Source organism: Oncorhynchus mykiss, chromosome 26 (genome assembly GCF_057628025.1).
Source record: "Oncorhynchus mykiss isolate SJ-2025 chromosome 26, ASM5762802v1, whole genome shotgun sequence".
NCBI classification, from domain to species: domain Eukaryota; kingdom Metazoa; phylum Chordata; class Actinopteri; order Salmoniformes; family Salmonidae; genus Oncorhynchus; species Oncorhynchus mykiss.
Window position 1 is genome coordinate 31956201 of NC_143047.1, and position 21138 is coordinate 31977338.

Below are 21138 nucleotides of genomic sequence, written 5' to 3' on the forward strand. Positions count from 1 at the left end.
AGACAGATCAGGGTAGAGGAGTAGAATAGACAGATCAGGGTAGAGGAGGAGAATAGACAGATCAGGGTAGAGGAGGAGAATAGACAGATCAGGGTAGAGGAGGAGAATAGACAGATCAGGGTAGTAGAGGAGAATAGACAGATCAGGGTAGAGGAGGAGATTAGACAGATCAGGGTAGAGGAGAATAGACAGATCAGGGTAGAGGAGGAGAATAGACAGATCAGGGTAGAGGAGGAGAATAGACAGATCAGGGTAGAGGAGGAGAATAGACAGATCAGGGTAGAGGAGGAGAATAGACAGATCAGGGTAGAGGAGGAGAATAGACAGATCAGGGTAGAGGACGAGAATAGACAGATCAGGGTAGAGGAGGAGAATAGACAGATCAGGGTAGAGGAGGCGAATAGACAGATCAGGGTAGTAGAGGAGAATAGACAGATCAGGGTAGAGGAGGAGAATAGACAGATCAGGGTAGAGGAGGAGAATAGACAGATCATGGTAGAGGAGGAGAATAGACAGATCAGGGTAGTAGAGGAGAATAGACAGATCTGGGTAGAGGAGGAGAATAGACAGATCAGGGTAGAGGAGGAGAATAGACAGACCAGGGTAGAGGAGGAGATTAGACAGATCAGGGTAGAGGAGGAGAATAGACAGATCATGGTAGAGGAGGAGAATAGACAGATCAGTGTAGAGGAGGAGAATAGACAGATCAGGGTAGAGGAGGAGAATAGACAGATCAGGGTAGAGGAGGAGAATAGACAGACCAGGGTAGAGGAGGAGAATAGACAGATCAGGGTAGAGGAGTAGAATAGACAGATCAGGGTAGAGGAGGAGAATAGACAGATCAGGGTAGAGGAGGAGAATAGACAGACCAGGGTAGAGGAGGAGAATAGACAGACCAGGGTAGAGGAGGAGAATAGACAGATCAGGGTAGAGGAGTAGAATAGACAGATCAGGGTAGAGGAGGAGAATAGACAGATCAGGGTAGAGGAGGAGAATAGACAGACCAGGGTAGAGGAGGAGATTAGACAGATCAGGGTAGAGGAGGAGATTAGACAGATCAGGGTAGAGGAGAATAGACAGATCAGGGTAGAAGAGGAGAATAGACAGATAAGGTTAGAGGAGGGGAATAGACAGATCAGGGTAGAGGAGGCGAATAGACAGATCAGGGTAGAGGAGGAGAATAGACAGATCAGGGTAGAGGAGGAGAATAGACAGATCAGGGTAGTAGAGGAGAATAGACAGATCAGGGTAGTAGAGGAGAATAGACAGATCAGGGTAGAGGAGGAGAATAGACAGATCATGGTAGAGGAGGAGAATAGACAGATCAGGGTAGAGGAGTAGAATAGACAGATCAGGGTAGAGGAGGAGAATAGACAGATCAGGGTAGAGGAGGAGAATAGACAGATCATGGTAGAGGAGGAGAATAGACAGATCAGGGTAGAGGAGGAGAATAGACAGATCATGGTAGAGGAGGAGAATAGACAGATCAGGGTAGAGGAGTAGAATAGACAGATCAGGGTAGAGGAGGAGAATAGACAGATCAGGGTAGAGGAGGAGAATAGACAGATCAGGGTAGAGGAGGAGAATAGACAGATCAGGGTAGTAGAGGAGAATAGACAGATCAGGGTAGAGGAGGAGATTAGACAGATCAGGGTAGAGGAGAATAGACAGATCAGGGTAGAGGAGGAGAATAGACAGATCAGGGTAGAGGAGGAGAATAGACAGATCAGGGTAGAGGAGGAGAATAGACAGATCAGGGTAGAGGAGGAGAATAGACAGATCAGGGTAGAGGAGGAGAATAGACAGATCAGGGTAGAGGACGAGAATAGACAGATCAGGGTAGAGGAGGAGAATAGACAGATCAGGGTAGAGGAGGCGAATAGACAGATCAGGGTAGTAGAGGAGAATAGACAGATCAGGGTAGAGGAGGAGAATAGACAGATCAGGGTAGAGGAGGAGAATAGACAGATCAGTGTAGAGGAGGAGAATAGACAGATCAGGGTAGAGGAGGAGAATAGACAGATCAGGGTAGAGGAGGAGAATAGACAGATCAGGGTAGAGGAGGAGAATAGACAGATCAGGGTAGTAGAGGAGAATAGACAGATCAGGGTAGAAGAGGAGAATAGACAGATCAGGGTAGAGGAGGAGAATAGACAGATCAGGGTAGAGGAGGAGAATAGACAGATCAGGGTAGAGGAGGAGAATAGACAGATCAGGGTAGTAGAGGAGAATAGACAGATCAGGGTAGAGGAGGAGAATAGACAGATCATGGTAGAGGAGGAGAATAGACAGATCAGTGTAGAGGAGGAGAATAGACAGATCAGGGTAGAGGAGGAGAATAGACAGATCAGGGTAGTAGAGGAGAATAGACAGATCAGGGTAGAGGAGGAGATTAGACAGATCAGGGTAGAGGAGGAGATTAGACAGATCAGGGTAGAGGAGAATAGACAGATCAGGGTAGAGGAGGAGAATAGACAGATCAGGGTAGTAGAATAGAATAGACAGATCAGGGTAGAGGAGGAGAATAGACAGATCAGGGTAGAGGAGGAGAATAGACAGATCAGTGTAGAGGAGGAGAATAGACAGACCAGGGTAGAGGAGGAGAATAGACAGATCAGGGTAGAGGAGGAGAATAGACAGACCAGGGTAGTAGAGGAGAATAGACAGATCAGGGTAGAGGAGGAGAATAGACAGATCAGGGTAGTAGAGGAGAATAGACAGATCAGGGTAGGAGCTAAGAATAGACAGATCAGGGTAGAGAAGGAGAATAGACAGATCAGGGTAGAGGAGGAGAATAGACAGATCAGGGTAGTAGAGGAGAATAGACAGATCAGGGTAGAGGAGGAGAATAGACAGATCAGGGTAGAGGAGGAGAATAGACAGATCAGGGTAATGGAGGAGAATAGACAGATCAGGGTAGTAGAGGAGGAGAATAGACAGATCAGTGTAGAAGAGGAGAATAGACAGATCAGGGTAGAGGAGGAGAATAGACAGATCAGGGTAGAGGAGGAGAATAGACAGATCAGGGTAGAGGAGGAGAATAGACAGATCAGGGTAGAGGAGGAGAATAGACAGATCAGTTTAGTAGAGGAGAATAGACAGATCTGGGTAGAGGAGGAGATTAGACAGATCAGGGTAGAGGAGGAGAATAGACAGATCATGGTAGAGGAGGAGAATAGACAGATCAGTGTAGAGGAGGAGAATAGACAGATCAGGGTAGAGGAGGAGAATAGACAGATCAGGGTAGAGGAGGAGAATAGACAGACCAGGGTAGAGGAGGAGAATAGACAGATCAGGGTAGAGGAGTAGAATAGACAGATCAGGGTAGAGGAGGAGAATAGACAGATCAGGGTAGAGGAGGAGAATAGACAGACCAGGGTAGAGGAGGAGATTAGACAGATCAGGGTAGAGGAGGAGATTAGACAGATCAGGGTAGAGGAGAATAGACAGATCAGGGTAGAAGAGGAGAATAGACAGATCAGGGTAGAGGAGGCGAATAGACAGATCAGGGTAGAGGAGGCGAATAGACAGATCAGGGTAGAGGAGGAGAATAGACAGATCAGGGTAGAGGAGGAGAATAGACAGATCAGGGTAGTAGAGGAGAATAGACAGATCAGGGTAGAGGAGGAGATTAGACAGATCAGGGTAGAGGAGGAGATTAGACAGATCAGGGTAGAGGAGAATAGACAGATCAGGGTAGAGGAGGAGAATAGACAGATCAGGGTAGAGGAGGAGAATAGACAGATCAGGGTAGTAGAGGAGAATAGACAGATCAGGGTAGAGGAGGAGAATAGACAGATCAGGGTAGAGGAGGAGAATAGACAGATCAGTGTAGAGGAGGAGAATAGACAGATCAGGGTAGAGGAGGAGAATAGACAGATCAGGGTAGTAGAGGAGAATAGACAGATCAGGGTAGAAGAGGAGAATAGACAGATCAGGGTAGAGGAGGAGAATAGACAGATCAGGGTAGAGGAGGTGAATAGACAGATCATGGTAGAGGAGGAGAATAGACAGATCAGGTTAGAGGAGGAGAATAGACAGATCAGGGTAGAGGAGGAGAATAGACAGATCATGGTAGAGGAGGAGAATAGACAGATCAGTGTAGAGGAGGAGAATAGACAGATCAGGGTAGAGGAGGAGAATAGACAGATCAGGGTAGAGGAGGAGAATAGACAGATCAGGGTAGAGGAGGAGAATAGACAGATCAGGGTAGAGGAGGAGAATAGACAGATCAGGGTAGAGGAGGAGAATAGACAGATCATGGTAGAGGAGGAGAATAGACAGATCAGTGTAGAGGAGGAGAATAGACAGATCAGGGTAGAGGAGGAGAATAGACAGATCAGGGTAGAGGAGGAGAATAGACAGACCAGGGTAGAGGAGGAGAATAGACAGATCAGGGTAGAGGAGGAGAATAGACAGATCAGGGTAGAGGAGGAGAATAGACAGATCAGGGTAGTAGAGGAGAATAGACAGATCAGGGTAGAGGAGGAGAATAGACAGATCAGGGTAGAGGAGGAGAATAGACAGATCAGTGTAGAGGAGGAGAATAGACAGATCAGGGTAGAGGAGGAGAATAGACAGATCAGGGTAGTAGAGGAGAATAGACAGATCAGGGTAGAAGAGGAGAATAGACAGATCAGGGTAGAGGAGGAGAATAGACAGATCAGGGTAGAGGAGGTGAATAGACAGATCATGGTAGAGGAGGAGAATAGACAGATCAGGTTAGAGGAGGAGAATAGACAGATCAGGGTAGAGGAGGAGAATAGACAGATCATGGTAGAGGAGGAGAATAGACAGATCAGTGTAGAGGAGGAGAATAGACAGATCAGGGTAGAGGAGGAGAATAGACAGATCAGGGTAGAGGAGGAGAATAGACAGATCAGGGTAGAGGAGGAGAATAGACAGATCAGGGTAGAGGAGGAGAATAGACAGATCAGGGTAGAGGAGGAGAATAGACAGATCATGGTAGAGGAGGAGAATAGACAGATCAGTGTAGAGGAGGAGAATAGACAGATCAGGGTAGAGGAGGAGAATAGACAGATCAGGGTAGAGGAGGAGAATAGACAGACCAGGGTAGAGGAGGAGAATAGACAGATCAGGGTAGGAGAGGAGAATAGACAGATCAGGGTAGAGGAGGAGAATAGACAGATCAGGGTAGAAGAGGAGAATAGACAGATCAGGGTAGAGGAGGAGAATAGACAGATCAGGGTAGAGGAGGAGAATAGACAGATCAGGGTAGTAGAATAGAATAGACAGATCAGGGTAGAGGAGGAGAATAGACAGATCAGGGTAGAGGAGGAGAATAGACAGATCAGTGTAGAGGAGGAGAATAGACAGACCAGGGTAGAGGAGGAGAATAGACAGATCAGGGTAGAGGAGGAGAATAGACAGACCAGGGTAGTAGAGGAGAATAGACAGATCAGGGTAGAGGAGGAGAATAGACAGACCAGGGTAGTAGAGGAGAATAGACAGATCAGGGTAGGAGATAAGAATAGACAGATCAGGGTAGAGAAGGAGAATAGACAGATCAGGGTAGAGGAGGAGAATAGACAGATCAGGGTAGTAGAGGAGAATAGACAGATCAGGGTAGAGGAGGAGAATAGACAGATCAGGGTAGAGGAGGAGAATAGACAGATCAGGGTAGAGGAGGAGAATAGACAGATCAGGGTAGTAGAGGAGAATAGACAGATCAGGGTAGAAGAGGAGAATAGACAGATCAGGGTAGAGGAGGAGAATAGACAGATCAGGGTAGAGGAGGAGAATAGACAGATCAGGGTAGAGGAGGAGAATAGACAGATCAGGGTAGTAGAGGAGAATAGACAGATCAGGGTAGAGGAGGAGAATAGACAGATCAGGGTAGAGGAGGAGAATAGACAGACCAGGGTAGAGGAGGAGATTAGACAGATCAGGGTAGAGGAGGAGAATAGACAGATCATGGTAGAGGAGGAGAATAGACAGATCAGTGTAGAGGAGGAGAATAGACAGATCAGGGTAGAGGAGGAGAATAGACAGATCAGGGTAGAGGAGGAGAATAGACAGACACGGGTAGAGGAGGAGAATAGACAGATCAGGGTAGAGGAGTAGAATAGACAGATCAGGGTAGAGGAGGAGAATAGACAGATCAGGGTAGAGGAGGAGAATAGACAGACCAGGGTAGAGGAGGAGATTAGACAGATCAGGGTAGAGGAGGAGATTAGACAGATCAGGGTAGAGGAGAATAGACAGATCAGGGTAGAAGAGGAGAATAGACAGATCAGGGTAGAGGAGGGGAATAGACAGATCAGGGTAGAGGAGGCGAATAGACAGATCAGGGTAGAGGAGGAGAATAGACAGATCAGGGTAGAGGAGGAGAATAGACAGATCAGGGTAGTAGAGGAGAATAGACAGATCAGGGTAGTAGAGGAGAATAGACAGATCAGGGTAGAGGAGGAGAATAGACAGATCAGGGTAGAGGAGGAGAATAGACAGATCAGGGTAGTAGAGGAGAATAGACAGATCAGGGTAGAAGAGGAGAATAGACAGATCAGGGTAGAGGAGGAGAATAGACAGATCAGGGTAGAGGAGGAGAATAGACAGATCAGGGTAGAGGAGGAGAATAGACAGATCAGGGTAGTAGAGGAGAATAGACAGATCAGGGTAGAGGAGGAGAATAGACAGATCAGGGTAGAGGAGGAGAATAGACAGACCAGGGTAGAGGAGGAGATTAGACAGATCAGGGTAGAGGAGGAGAATAGACAGATCATGGTAGAGGAGGAGAATAGACAGATCAGTGTAGAGGAGGAGAATAGACAGATCAGGGTAGAGGAGGAGAATAGACAGATCAGGGTAGAGGAGGAGAATAGACAGACCAGGGTAGAGGAGGAGAATAGACAGATCAGGGTAGAGGAGTAGAATAGACAGATCAGGGTAGAGGAGGAGAATAGACAGATCAGGGTAGAGGAGGAGAATAGACAGACCAGGGTAGAGGAGGAGATTAGACAGATCAGGGTAGAGGAGGAGATTAGACAGATCAGGGTAGAGGAGAATAGACAGATCAGGGTAGAAGAGGAGAATAGACAGATCAGGGTAGAGGAGGGGAATAGACAGATCAGGGTAGAGGAGGCGAATAGACAGATCAGGGTAGAGGAGGAGAATAGACAGATCAGGGTAGAGGAGGAGAATAGACAGATCAGGGTAGTAGAGGAGAATAGACAGATCAGGGTAGTAGAGGAGAATAGACAGATCAGGGTAGAGGAGGAGAATAGACAGATCATGGTAGAGGAGGAGAATAGACAGATCAGGGTAGAGGAGTAGAATAGACAGATCAGGGTAGAGGAGGAGAATAGACAGATCAGGGTAGAGGAGGAGAATAGACAGATCATGGTAGAGGAGGAGAATAGACAGATCAGGGTAGAGGAGGAGAATAGACAGATCATGGTAGAGGAGGAGAATAGACAGATCAGGGTAGAGGAGTAGAATAGACAGATCAGGGTAGAGGAGGAGAATAGACAGATCAGGGTAGAGGAGGAGAATAGACAGATCAGGGTAGAGGAGGAGAATAGACAGATCAGGGTAGTAGAGGAGAATAGACAGATCAGGGTAGAGGAGGAGATTAGACAGATCAGGGTAGAGGAGAATAGACAGATCAGGGTAGAGGAGGAGAATAGACAGATCAGGGTAGAGGAGGAGAATAGACAGATCAGGGTAGAGGAGGAGAATAGACAGATCAGGGTAGAGGAGGAGAATAGACAGATCAGGGTAGAGGAGGAGAATAGACAGATCAGGGTAGAGGACGAGAATAGACAGATCAGGGTAGAGGAGGAGAATAGACAGATCAGGGTAGAGGAGGCGAATAGACAGATCAGGGTAGTAGAGGAGAATAGACAGATCAGGGTAGAGGAGGAGAATAGACAGATCAGGGTAGAGGAGGAGAATAGACAGATCATGGTAGAGGAGGAGAATAGACAGATCAGGGTAGTAGAGGAGAATAGACAGATCTGGGTAGAGGAGGAGAATAGACAGATCAGGGTAGAGGAGGAGAATAGACAGACCAGGGTAGAGGAGGAGATTAGACAGATCAGGGTAGAGGAGGAGAATAGACAGATCATGGTAGAGGAGGAGAATAGACAGATCAGTGTAGAGGAGGAGAATAGACAGATCAGGGTAGAGGAGGAGAATAGACAGATCAGGGTAGAGGAGGAGAATAGACAGACCAGGGTAGAGGAGGAGAATAGACAGATCAGGGTAGAGGAGTAGAATAGACAGATCAGGGTAGAGGAGGAGAATAGACAGATCAGGGTAGAGGAGGAGAATAGACAGACCAGGGTAGAGGAGGAGATTAGACAGATCAGGGTAGAGGAGGAGATTAGACAGATCAGGGTAGAGGAGAATAGACAGATCAGGGTAGAAGAGGAGAATAGACAGATCAGGGTAGAGGAGGCGAATAGACAGATCAGGGTAGAGGAGGCGAATAGACAGATCAGGGTAGAGGAGGAGAATAGACAGATCAGGGTAGAGGAGGAGAATAGACAGATCAGGGTAGTAGAGGAGAATAGACAGATCAGGGTAGAGGAGGAGATTAGACAGATCAGGGTAGAGGAGGAGATTAGACAGATCAGGGTAGAGGAGAATAGACAGATCAGGGTAGAGGAGGAGAATAGACAGATCAGGGTAGAGGAGGAGAATAGACAGATCAGGGTAGTAGAGGAGAATAGACAGATCAGGGTAGAGGAGGAGAATAGACAGATCAGGGTAGAGGAGGAGAATAGACAGATCAGTGTAGAGGAGGAGAATAGACAGATCAGGGTAGAGGAGGAGAATAGACAGATCAGGGTAGTAGAGGAGAATAGACAGATCAGGGTAGAAGAGGAGAATAGACAGATCAGGGTAGAGGAGGAGAATAGACAGATCAGGGTAGAGGAGGTGAATAGACAGATCATGGTAGAGGAGGAGAATAGACAGATCAGGTTAGAGGAGGAGAATAGACAGATCAGGGTAGAGGAGGAGAATAGACAGATCATGGTAGAGGAGGAGAATAGACAGATCAGTGTAGAGGAGGAGAATAGACAGATCAGGGTAGAGGAGGAGAATAGACAGATCAGGGTAGAGGAGGAGAATAGACAGATCAGGGTAGAGGAGGAGAATAGACAGATCAGGGTAGAGGAGGAGAATAGACAGATCAGGGTAGAGGAGGAGAATAGACAGATCATGGTAGTAGAATAGAATAGACAGATCAGGGTAGAGGAGGAGAATAGACAGATCAGGGTAGAGGAGGAGAATAGACAGATCAGGGTAGAGGAGGAGAATAGACAGATCAGGGTAGTAGAATAGAATAGACAGATCAGGGTAGAGGAGGAGAATAGACAGATCAGGGTAGAGGAGGAGAATAGACAGATCAGTGTAGAGGAGGAGAATAGACAGACCAGGGTAGAGGAGGATAATAGACAGATCAGGGTAGAGGAGGAGAATAGACAGACCAGGGTAGTAGAGGAGAATAGACAGATCAGGGTAGAGGAGGAGAATAGACAGACCAGGGTAGTAGAGGAGAATAGACAGATCAGGGTAGGAGATAAGAATAGACAGATCAGGGTAGAGAAGGAGAATAGACAGATCAGGGTAGAGGAGGAGAATAGACAGATCAGGGTAGTAGAGGAGAATAGACAGATCAGGGTAGAGGAGGAGAATAGACAGATCAGGGTAGAGGAGGAGAATAGACAGATCAGGGTAGAGGAGGAGAATAGACAGATCAGGGTAGTAGAGGAGAATAGACAGATCAGGGTAGAAGAGGAGAATAGACAGATCAGGGTAGAGGAGGAGAATAGACAGATCAGGGTAGAGGAGGAGAATAGACAGATCAGGGTAGAGGAGGAGAATAGACAGATCAGGGTAGTAGAGGAGAATAGACAGATCAGGGTAGAGGAGGAGAATAGACAGATCAGGGTAGAGGAGGAGAATAGACAGACCAGGGTAGAGGAGGAGATTAGACAGATCAGGGTAGAGGAGGAGAATAGACAGATCATGGTAGAGGAGGAGAATAGACAGATCAGTGTAGAGGAGGAGAATAGACAGATCAGGGTAGAGGAGGAGAATAGACAGATCAGGGTAGAGGAGGAGAATAGACAGACCAGGGTAGAGGAGGAGAATAGACAGATCAGGGTAGAGGAGTAGAATAGACAGATCAGGGTAGAGGAGGAGAATAGACAGATCAGGGTAGAGGAGGAGAATAGACAGACCAGGGTAGAGGAGGAGATTAGACAGATCAGGGTAGAGGAGGAGATTAGACAGATCAGGGTAGAGGAGAATAGACAGATCAGGGTAGAAGAGGAGAATAGACAGATCAGGGTAGAGGAGGGGAATAGACAGATCAGGGTAGAGGAGGCAAATAGACAGATCAGGGTAGAGGAGGAGAATAGACAGATCAGGGTAGAGGAGGAGAATAGACAGATCAGGGTAGTAGAGGAGAATAGACAGATCAGGGTAGTAGAGGAGAATAGACAGATCAGGGTAGAGGAGGAGAATAGACAGATCATGGTAGAGGAGGAGAATAGACAGATCAGGGTAGAGGAGTAGAATAGACAGATCAGGGTAGAGGAGGAGAATAGACAGATCAGGGTAGAGGAGGAGAATAGACAGATCATGGTAGAGGAGGAGAATAGACAGATCAGGGTAGAGGAGGAGAATAGACAGATCATGGTAGAGGAGGAGAATAGACAGATCAGGGTAGAGGAGTAGAATAGACAGATCAGGGTAGAGGAGGAGAATAGACAGATCAGGGTAGAGGAGGAGAATAGACAGATCAGGGTAGAGGAGGAGAATAGACAGATCAGGGTAGTAGAGGAGAATAGACAGATCAGGGTAGAGGAGGAGATTAGACAGATCAGGGTAGAGGAGAATAGACAGATCAGGGTAGAGGAGGAGAATAGACAGATCAGGGTAGAGGAGGAGAATAGACAGATCAGGGTAGAGGAGGAGAATAGACAGATCAGGGTAGAGGAGGAGAATAGACAGATCAGGGTAGAGGAGGCGAATAGACAGATCAGGGTAGTAGAGGAGAATAGACAGATCAGGGTAGAGGAGGAGAATAGACAGATCAGGGTAGAGGAGGAGAATAGACAGATCAGTGTAGAGGAGGAGAATAGACAGATCAGGGTAGAGGAGGAGAATAGACAGATCAGGGTAGAGGAGGAGAATAGACAGATCAGGGTAGAGGAGGAGAATAGACAGATCAGGGTAGTAGAGGAGAATAGACAGATCAGGGTAGAAGAGGAGAATAGACAGATCAGGGTAGAGGAGGAGAATAGACAGATCAGGGTAGAGGAGGAGAATAGACAGATCAGGGTAGAGGAGGAGAATAGACAGATCAGGGTAGTAGAGGAGAATAGACAGATCAGGGTAGAGGAGGAGAATAGACAGATCATGGTAGAGGAGGAGAATAGACAGACCAGTGTAGAGGAGGAGAATAGACAGATCAGGGTAGAGGAGGAGAATAGACAGATCAGGGTAGTAGAGGAGAATAGACAGATCAGGGTAGAGGAGGAGATTAGACAGATCAGGGTAGAGGAGGAGATTAGACAGATCAGGGTAGAGGAGAATAGACAGATCAGGGTAGAGGAGGAGAATAGACAGATCAGGGTAGTAGAATAGAATAGACAGATCAGGGTAGAGGAGGAGAATAGACAGATCAGGGTAGAGGAGGAGAATAGACAGATCAGTGTAGAGGAGGAGAATAGACAGACCAGGGTAGAGGAGGAGAATAGACAGATCAGGGAAGAGGAGGAGAATAGACAGACCAGGGTAGTAGAGGAGAATAGACAGATCAGGGTAGAGGAGGATAATAGACAGACCAGGGTAGTAGAGGAGAATAGACAGATCAGGGTAGGAGATAAGCATAGACAGATCAGGGTAGAGAAGGAGAATAGACAGATCAGGGTAGAGGAGGAGAATAGACAGATCAGGGTAGTAGAGGAGAATAGACAGATCAGGGTAGAGGAGGAGAATAGACAGATCAGGGTAGAGGAGGAGAATAGACAGATCAGGGTAATGGAGGAGAATAGACAGATCAGGGTAGTAGAGGAGAATAGACAGATCAGGGTAGAAGAGGAGAATAGACAGATCAGGGTAGAGGAGGAGAATAGACAGATCAGGGTAGAGGAGGAGAATAGACAGATCAGGGTAGAGGAGGAGAATAGACAGATCAGGGTAGTAGAGGAGAATAGACAGATCTGGGTAGAGGAGGAGAATAGACAGATCAGGGTAGAGGAGGAGAATAGACAGACCAGGGTAGAGGAGGAGATTAGACAGATCAGGGTAGAGGAGGAGAATAGACAGATCAGGGTAGTAGAGGAGAATAGACAGATCAGGGTAGAGGAGGAGATTAGACAGATCAGGGTAGAGGAGGAGAATAGACAGATCAGGGTAGTAGAGGAGAATAGACAGATCTGGGTAGAGGAGGAGAATAGACAGATCAGGGTAGAGGAGGAGAATAGACAGACCAGGGTAGAGGAGGAGATTAGACAGATCAGGGTAGAGGAGGAGAATAGACAGATCAGGGTAGTGGAGAATAGACAGATCAGGGTAGAAGAGGAGAATAGACAGATCAGGGTAGAGGAGGCGAATAGACAGATCAGGGTAGAGGAGGCGAATAGACAGATCAGGGTAGAGGAGGAGAATAGACAGATCAGGGTAGAGGAGGAGAATAGACAGATCAGGGTAGTAGAGGAGAATAGACAGATCAGGGTAGAGGAGGAGATTAGACAGATCAGGGTAGAGGAGGAGATTAGACAGATCAGGGTAGAGGAGAATAGACAGATCAGGGTAGAGGAGGAGAATAGACAGATCAGGGTAGAGGAGGAGAATAGACAGATCAGGGTAGTAGAGGAGAATAGACAGATCAGGGTAGAGGAGGAGAATAGACAGATCAGGGTAGAGGAGGATAATAGACAGATCAGTGTAGAGGAGGAGAATAGACAGATCAGGGTAGAGGAGGAGAATAGACAGATCAGGGTAGTAGAGGAGAATAGACAGATCAGGGTAGAAGAGGAGAATAGACAGATCAGGGTAGAGGAGGAGAATAGACAGATCAGGGTAGAGGAGGTGAATAGACAGATCATGGTAGAGGAGGAGAATAGACAGATCAGGTTAGAGGAGGAGAATAGACAGATCAGGGTAGAGGAGGAGAATAGACAGATCATGGTAGAGGAGGAGAATAGACAGATCAGTGTAGAGGAGGAGAATAGACAGATCAGGGTAGAGGAGGAGAATAGACAGATCAGGGTAGAGGAGGAGAATAGACAGACCAGGGTAGAGGAGGAGAATAGACAGATCAGGGTAGAGGAGTAGAATAGACAGATCAGGGTAGAGGAGGAGAATAGACAGATCAGGGTAGAGGAGGAGAATAGACAGACCAGGGTAGAGGAGGAGATTAGACAGATCAGGGTAGAGGAGGAGATTAGACAGATCAGGGTAGAGGAGAATAGACAGATCAGGGTAGAAGAGGAGAATAGACAGATCAGGGTAGAGGAGGCGAATAGACAGATCAGGGTAGAGGAGGCGAATAGACAGATCAGGGTAGAGGAGGAGAATAGACAGATCAGGGTAGAGGAGGAGAATAGACAGATCAGGGTAGTAGAGGAGAATAGACAGATCAGGGTAGAGGAGGAGATTAGACAGATCAGGGTAGAGGAGGAGATTAGACAGATCAGGGTAGAGGAGAATAGACAGATCAGGGTAGAGGAGGAGAATAGACAGATCAGGGTAGAGGAGGAGAATAGACAGATCAGGGTAGTAGAGGAGAATAGACAGATCAGGGTAGAGAAGGAGAATAGACAGATCAGGGTAGAGGAGGAGAATAGACAGATCAGTGTAGAGGAGGAGAATAGACAGATCAGGGTAGAGGAGGAGAATAGACAGATCAGGGTAGTAGAGGAGAATAGACAGATCAGGGTAGAAGAGGAGAATAGACAGATCAGGGTAGAGGAGGAGAATAGACAGATCAGGGTAGAGGAGGTGAATAGACAGATCATGGTAGAGGAGGAGAATAGACAGATCAGGTTAGAGGAGGAGAATAGACAGATCAGGGTAGAGGAGGAGAATAGACAGATCATGGTAGAGGAGGAGAATAGACAGATCAGTGTAGAGGAGGAGAATAGACAGATCAGGGTAGAGGAGGAGAATAGACAGATCAGGGTAGAGGAGGAGAATAGACAGATCAGGGAAGAGGAGGAGAATAGACAGATCAGGGTAGAGGAGGAGAATAGACAGATCAGGGTAGAGGAGGAGAATAGACAGATCATGGTAGAGGAGGAGAATAGACAGATCAGTGTAGAGGAGGAGAATAGACAGATCAGGGTAGAGGAGGAGAATAGACAGATCAGGGTAGAGGAGGAGAATAGACAGACCAGGGTAGAGGAGGAGAATAGACAGATCAGGGTAGGAGAAGAGAATAGACAGATCAGGGTAGAGGAGGAGAATAGACAGATCAGGGTAGAAGAGGAGAATAGACAGATCAGGGTAGAGGAGGAGAATAGACAGATCAGGGTAGAGGAGGAGAATAGACAGATCAGGGTAGTAGAATAGAATAGACAGATCAGGGTAGAGGTGGAGAATAGACAGATCAGGGTAGAGGAGGAGAATAGACAGATCAGTGTAGAGGAGGAGAATAGACAGACCAGGGTAGAGGAGGAGAATAGACAGATCAGGGTAGAGGAGGAGAATAGACAGACCAGGGTAGTAGAGGAGAATAGACAGATCAGGGTAGAGGAGGAGAATAGACAGACCAGGGTAGTAGAGGAGAATAGACAGATCAGGGTAGGAGATAAGAATAGACAGATCAGGGTAGAGAAGGAGAATAGACAGATCAGGGTAGAGGAGGAGAATAGACAGATCAGGGTAGTAGAGGAGAATAGACAGATCAGGGTAGAGGAGGAGAATAGACAGATCAGGGTAGAGGAGGAGAATAGACAGATCAGGGTAGAGGAGGAGAATAGACAGATCAGGGTAGTAGAGGAGAATAGACAGATCAGGGTAGAGGAGGAGAATAGACAGATCAGGGTAGTAGAGGAGAATAGACAGATCAGGGTAGAGGAGGAGAATAGACAGATCAGGGTAGAGGAGGAGAATAGACAGACCAGGGTAGAGGAGGAGATTAGACAGATCAGGGTAGAGGAGGAGAATAGACAGATCATGGTAGAGGAGGAGAATAGACAGATCAGGGTAGAGGAGGAGAATAGACAGATCAGGGTAGAGGAGGAGAATAGACAGATCAGGGTAGTAGAGGAGAATATACAGATCAGGGTAGAGGAGGAGAATAGACAGATCAGGGTAGAGGAGGAGAATAGACAGACCAGGGTAGAGGAGGAGATTAGACAGATCAGGGTAGAGGAGGAGAATAGACAGATCATGGTAGAGGAGGAGAATAGACAGATCAGGGTAGAGGAGGAGAATAGACAGATCATGGTAGAGGAGGAGAATAGACAGATCAGTGTAGAGGAGGAGAATAGACAGATCAGGGTAGAGGAGGAGAATAGACAGATCAGGGTAGAGGAGGAGAATAGACAGATCAGGGTAGAGGAGGAGAATAGACAGATCAGGGTAGAGGAGGAGAATAGACAGATCAGGGTAGAGGAGGAGAATAGACAGATCATGGTAGAGGAGGAGAATAGACAGATCAGTGTAGAGGAGGAGAATTGACAGATCAGGGTAGAGGAGGAGAATAGACAGATCAGGGTAGAGGAGGAGAATAGACAGACCAGGGTAGAGGAGGAGAATAGACAGATCAGGGTAGGAGAGGAGAATAGACAGATCAGGGTAGAGGAGGAGAATAGACAGATCAGGGTAGAAGAGGAGAATAGACAGATCAGGGTAGAGGAGGAGAATAGACAGATCAGGGTAGAGGAGGAGAATAGACAGATCAGGGTAGAGGAGGAGAATAGACAGATCAGGGTTGAGGAGGAGAATAGACAGATCAGGGTAGAGGAGGAGAATAGACAGATCAGGGTAGAGGACGAGAATAGACAGATCAGGGTAGAGGAGGAGAATAGACAGATCAGGGTAGAGGAGGAGAATAGACAGATCAGGGTAGAGGAGGAGATTAGACAGATCAGGGTAGAGGAGGAGAATAGACAGATCAGGACGAGGACAGGAGGAGAATGAAAGGTTTTAACTTCTTGAATCTACTTGAGACGCACATGTCCCAAGTAGGCACCTGGAAATGCAAATGCGCTACGCTAAATGCTAAATGTACTCGTTAAAACTCAAACCTTGATCAAAATTCACAAGCAGGGTATTAAATTAAAGCTACACTCGTTGTGAACCTAGCCAGCAAGTCAGATTTTTAAAATGCTTTTCGGCGAAAGCATCAGAAGCTATTATCTGATAGCATGCACCCCCCAAAATGCCAGCTCGACACGTAAACAACAGATTTTGCGATAGACGGCGCTACCCAAAACGCAGAAATAAAATATAAAACATTCATTACCTTAGACGAGCTTCTTTCTTGGCACTCCTATATGCCCCATAAACATCACTATTGGGTCTTTTTTTCGTTTAAATCGGTCCATATATACCCAAAATAGCTTTGTATTGAAGTAGTGTCATTCAGAAAAATTCATCGTTTTTAAACGCTGCGTAATTTTTTAAAATTAAAAAAGTCGACGATAAACTTTCACAAAACACTTCGAAATCCTTTTGTAATCCAACTTTAGGTATTAGTAAACGTTTATAATCTATCAAAACGATTACAGGGCGATGTCTCTTCAATAGGTCCTCACTTCAAAAACAATGCAATCTGATCTCTCCTTGAACTGCATCCGGGTGAAGACTTGAAAACTTGGGGTCAGACAGATGGATTTTCCAACAATTAATTCGATTGAAAATTAGTACAATGGCGCCATCGTGCGGAATTTGTATGAAGTGCAGGCAAATTTCCATTAAATTCTGTTGTCCTTTAACAACTGGTGGAAGTGACTTATGGAAATTATTTTTTGCTTTCAGAGAGCAGTTTTTCTTGCGTTTTTCAATGAAACACACGCTCTGTTATAGTCACAGCCGTGATTTAACCAGTTTTATAAACTTCAGAGTGTTTTCTATCCACACATACTAATCATATGCATATACTATATTCCTGGCATGAGTAGCAGGACGCTGAAAAGTTGCGCGATTTTTAACAGAATTTTCAAAAAAGGGGGGGGTAGATCTAACATTAATACAGGGTTTCTAAACTCTGTCCTCGGGACACCAAGTGCTGCATGTTTAGTTTTTTCCCCCTAGTAGTACACAGCTGATTCACATCATCAACTTATCATCAAACTTTGATCATTTGAATCAGCTGTGTAGAGCAAAAACCAAAACGTGCACACCTTGTGGTCCCGGGGACCGAGTTTGGGGAAGGCTGCTTTAATGTCTCTTCTCCGTATGGGACTTCTCTCTGGAGACACGGAGCTGTGGCACACAATGGTACACACACACACACACACACCCTGGGGAGTCCCGAGTGAAAGCCCTCTCCTCAGGTAGCCTTTTAATAAGCCCTGTCATGCCCTCGATCTGCCCTCACGAACGCATGCATGCATGCACGCATAAAACAGACAGACAGACTGACTGACTGACTGACTGACTGACTGCGGGCATTGAACCCACAACCTTGGAGGTGCTCACACCACACTTTTACCAAGTTGTTGACGTGGTATATCTGAATGGTGATTCTGATTACTCTGCCTGCTGCTGGACAGGGTGGGGCTGTTGTGTAGGAGCCTTGCACCATCACCCAATCTCTTTCTTTCTTTGTTTCTTTGTTTCTCTCTCTCTCTTTCTCTCTCTGTCTCTGTGTGTGAGAGGGAGAGAGAGAACTCAACTCCTCAGCTGTGTGTGTGAGAGAGAGGGAGAGAAAGAGGGAGAGAGGGAGAGAGAGAACTCATCTCCACAGATGTGTGAGGGAGAGAGAGAGGGAGAAAGAAAGGGAGAGAGAGAGAGAGGGAGAGATAACTCATCTCCTCGGCTGTGTGTGAGAGAGAGAGGGAGAAAGAGAACTTATCTCCTCAGCTGTGTGAGAGAGAGGGAGAGAGAACTCATCTCCTCAGCTGTGTTTGAGAGAGAGAGGGAGAGAGAGAACTCATCTCCTCGACTGTGTGTGTGTGTGAGAGAGAGAGAGAGAACTCATCTCCTCAGCTGTGTGTCAGAGAGAGGGAGAGAGAGAGAACTCATCTCCTCATCTGTGTGTGAGAGAGAGGGAGAGAGGGAGAGAGAACTCATCTCCTCAGCTGTGTGTGAGAGAGAGAGAGGGAGAGAGAGAACTCATCTCCTCAGCTGTGTGTGAGAGAAAGAGGGAGAGAGAGAACTCATCTCCTCAGCTGTATGAGAGATAGTGAAGTAGTATAGATCTGTGTGTGTGTGTGTGTGTGTGTGTGTGTGTGTGTGTGTGTGTGTGTGTGTGTGTGTGTGTGTGTGTGCGTGTGTTTGTGCGCGTGTGCGTGCGTGCGTGCGTGCGTGTGTGCGTGCGTGCGTGTGTGCGCGCGTGTGTGTGTGTGTGTGTATTATAAAACCATTGATCTGTATGGTAGACTAATCAGCTCTGACTCTAACGCAGCTCAGTATCTCCATGTTGTTAGTCCCAGCATCACACTGTAGGGTTGTGTTCCAAAAGGACCCTATTCCCTAGTGCACTACTTTTGACCAGGGTCCAATGGGCTCTGGTCGAACGCAGTGCACCATGTAGGGAATAGGTTGATATTTGAGACCAAGGTAGCTTTGTTCTATTAGGCCTACTAATTAACAGGGTTAATACAAAGGAAACACATAGCAACCACATATGTCCTGTTAGACTGTTATAGCACACTGGTTAAAACACACCTATTGATTAACAGAGAAGTGGTCCGTCATGTTTCAGGGCTTCGATATATTTGATTCATCCAGTAAGCAGAATCTACTGTATGTTGTATGTCTTCCTGTATGTTAGAACCATGTATGTCAGATGAGTAGTCAATAGTGTGTCAGAATAATGTATGTCTGAATAGTATATTCCTGGATAATATATGTCTGAATAGTGTATTCCTGGATAATATATGTCTGAATAGTGTATTCCTGGATAATGTATGTCTTAATAGTGTATTCCTGGATAATATATGTCTGAATAGTGTATTCCTAGATAATATATGTCTGAATAGTGTATTCCTGGATAATGTATGTCTTAATAGTGTATTCCTGGATAATGTATGTCTGAATAGTGTATTCCTAGATAATATATGTCTGAATAGTATATTCCTGGATAATGTATGTCTGAATAGTGTATTCCTGGATAATGTATGTCTGAATAGTGTATTCCTGGATAATATATGTCTGAATAGTGTATTCCTGGATAATGTATGTCTGAATAGTATATTCCTGGATATTGTATGTCAGAATAGTGTATTCCTGGATAATGTATGTCTGAATAGTGTATTCCTGGATAATATATGTCTGAATAGTGTATTCCTGGATAATGTATGTCTGAATAGTATATTCCTGGATAATGTATGTCAGAATAGTGTATTCCTGGATAATGTATGTCAGAATAGTGTATGTCCGAATTAGAGATTGACCGAATAATCGGCATGGCCGATTAATTAGGGCCAATTTCAAGTCTTCATAACAATTGGTCATTATTGGACCCCGATTACGGCCGATTACATTGCAATCCACGAGGAAACTGAGTGGCAGGCTGACCACCTGTTACACGAGTGCAGCAAGGAGCCACGGTAAGTTGCTAGTAAGCATTTAACTTACTGTATCTTATAAAAAACAATCAATCTTCACATAATCACTAGTTAACAACACATGGTTGATGATATTACTAGGTTAACTAGCTTGTCCTGCGTTGAATATAATCAATGTGGTGGCTGTTCATTTATCATTGAATCACAGCCTACTTCAACTTCCCCAAAAGGGTGATGATTTAACAAAAGCACACTGCTGAAAAAAGCACAATCTTTGTACGAATGTACCTAACCATAAACATCAATGTACCTAACTATAAACATCACGGTACCTAACCATAAACATCAATGTACCTAACCATAAACATCAATGTACCTAACAATAAACATCAATGTACCTAACCATAAACATCAATGTACCTAACCATAAACATCACGGTACCTAACCATAAACACCAATGTACCTAACCATAAACATCAATGTACCTAACAATAAACATCAATGTACCTAACCATAAACATCAATGTACCTAACCATAAACATCACGGTACCTAACCATAAACATCACGGTACCTAACCATAAACATCACGGTACCTAACCATAAACACCAATGTACCTAACCATAAACATCAATGTACCTAACCATAAACATCACGGTACCTAACCATAAACATCACGGTACCTAACCATAAACACCAATGTACCTAACCATAAACATCAATGTACCTAACCATAAACATCAATGTACCTAACCATAAACATCAATGTACCTAACCATAAACATCAATGATTTTCTTAAAATCAATACACAGAAGTATATATTTTTAAACCTGCATATTTAGTTAAAAAAATTCATGCTAGCAGGCAATATTAACCAGGTGAAATTGTGTCACTTCTCTTGCGTTCATTGCACACAGAGTCAGGGTATATGCAACAGTTTGGGCCGCCTGGCTCGTTGCGAACTAATTTGCCAGAATTTTACAAAATTATGACATAACATTGAAGGTTGTGCAATGTAACAGCAATATGTAGATTTAGGGATGCCACCCGTTAGATAAAATATCGAACGGTTCCGTATTTCACTGAAAGAATAAATGTTTTGTTTTCGAAATGATAGTTTACGGGTTTGACCATATTAGTGATCAAAGGCTTGTATTTCGTTGTTTATTATATTATAATTAAGTCTATGATTTTATATTTGATAGAGCAGTCTGACTGAGCAGGGGTAGGCAGCAGCAGGCTTGTAAGCATTCATTCAAACTTTACTGGGTTTGCCAGCAGCTCTTAGCAATGCTTGACTCACAGCGCTGTTTATGACTTCAAGCCTGTCCACTCCTGAGATTAGGCGGGCAATACTAAAGTGCCTAATACAACAGCCAATAGTTAAAGGTATATGAAATACAAATGGTATAGAGAGAAATAGTCCACACGTCATAATTCCTATAATAACTTCAACCTAAAACGTCTTAACT

The 21138-nt window shown here is 45.5% G+C and overlaps 1 protein-coding gene across 2 annotated transcripts in view; it reads right to left on the reverse strand.

The window, feature by feature from the left end:
* Nucleotides 1–16589, reverse strand: part of LOC110511230 (sodium/potassium/calcium exchanger 5) — a 123736-nt gene extending 107147 nt beyond the window's left edge. Inside the window, exon 1 of one of the 2 annotated variants that reach the window (XM_090222713.1) lies at nt 16454–16589. The gene's annotated coding sequence lies outside the window, so the exon portion shown is untranslated. The remainder of the gene's footprint in view (nt 1–16453) is intronic. The other variant, XM_090222714.1, reaches the window with a different exon arrangement.
* Nucleotides 16590–21138: the final 4549 nt, after the last annotated feature.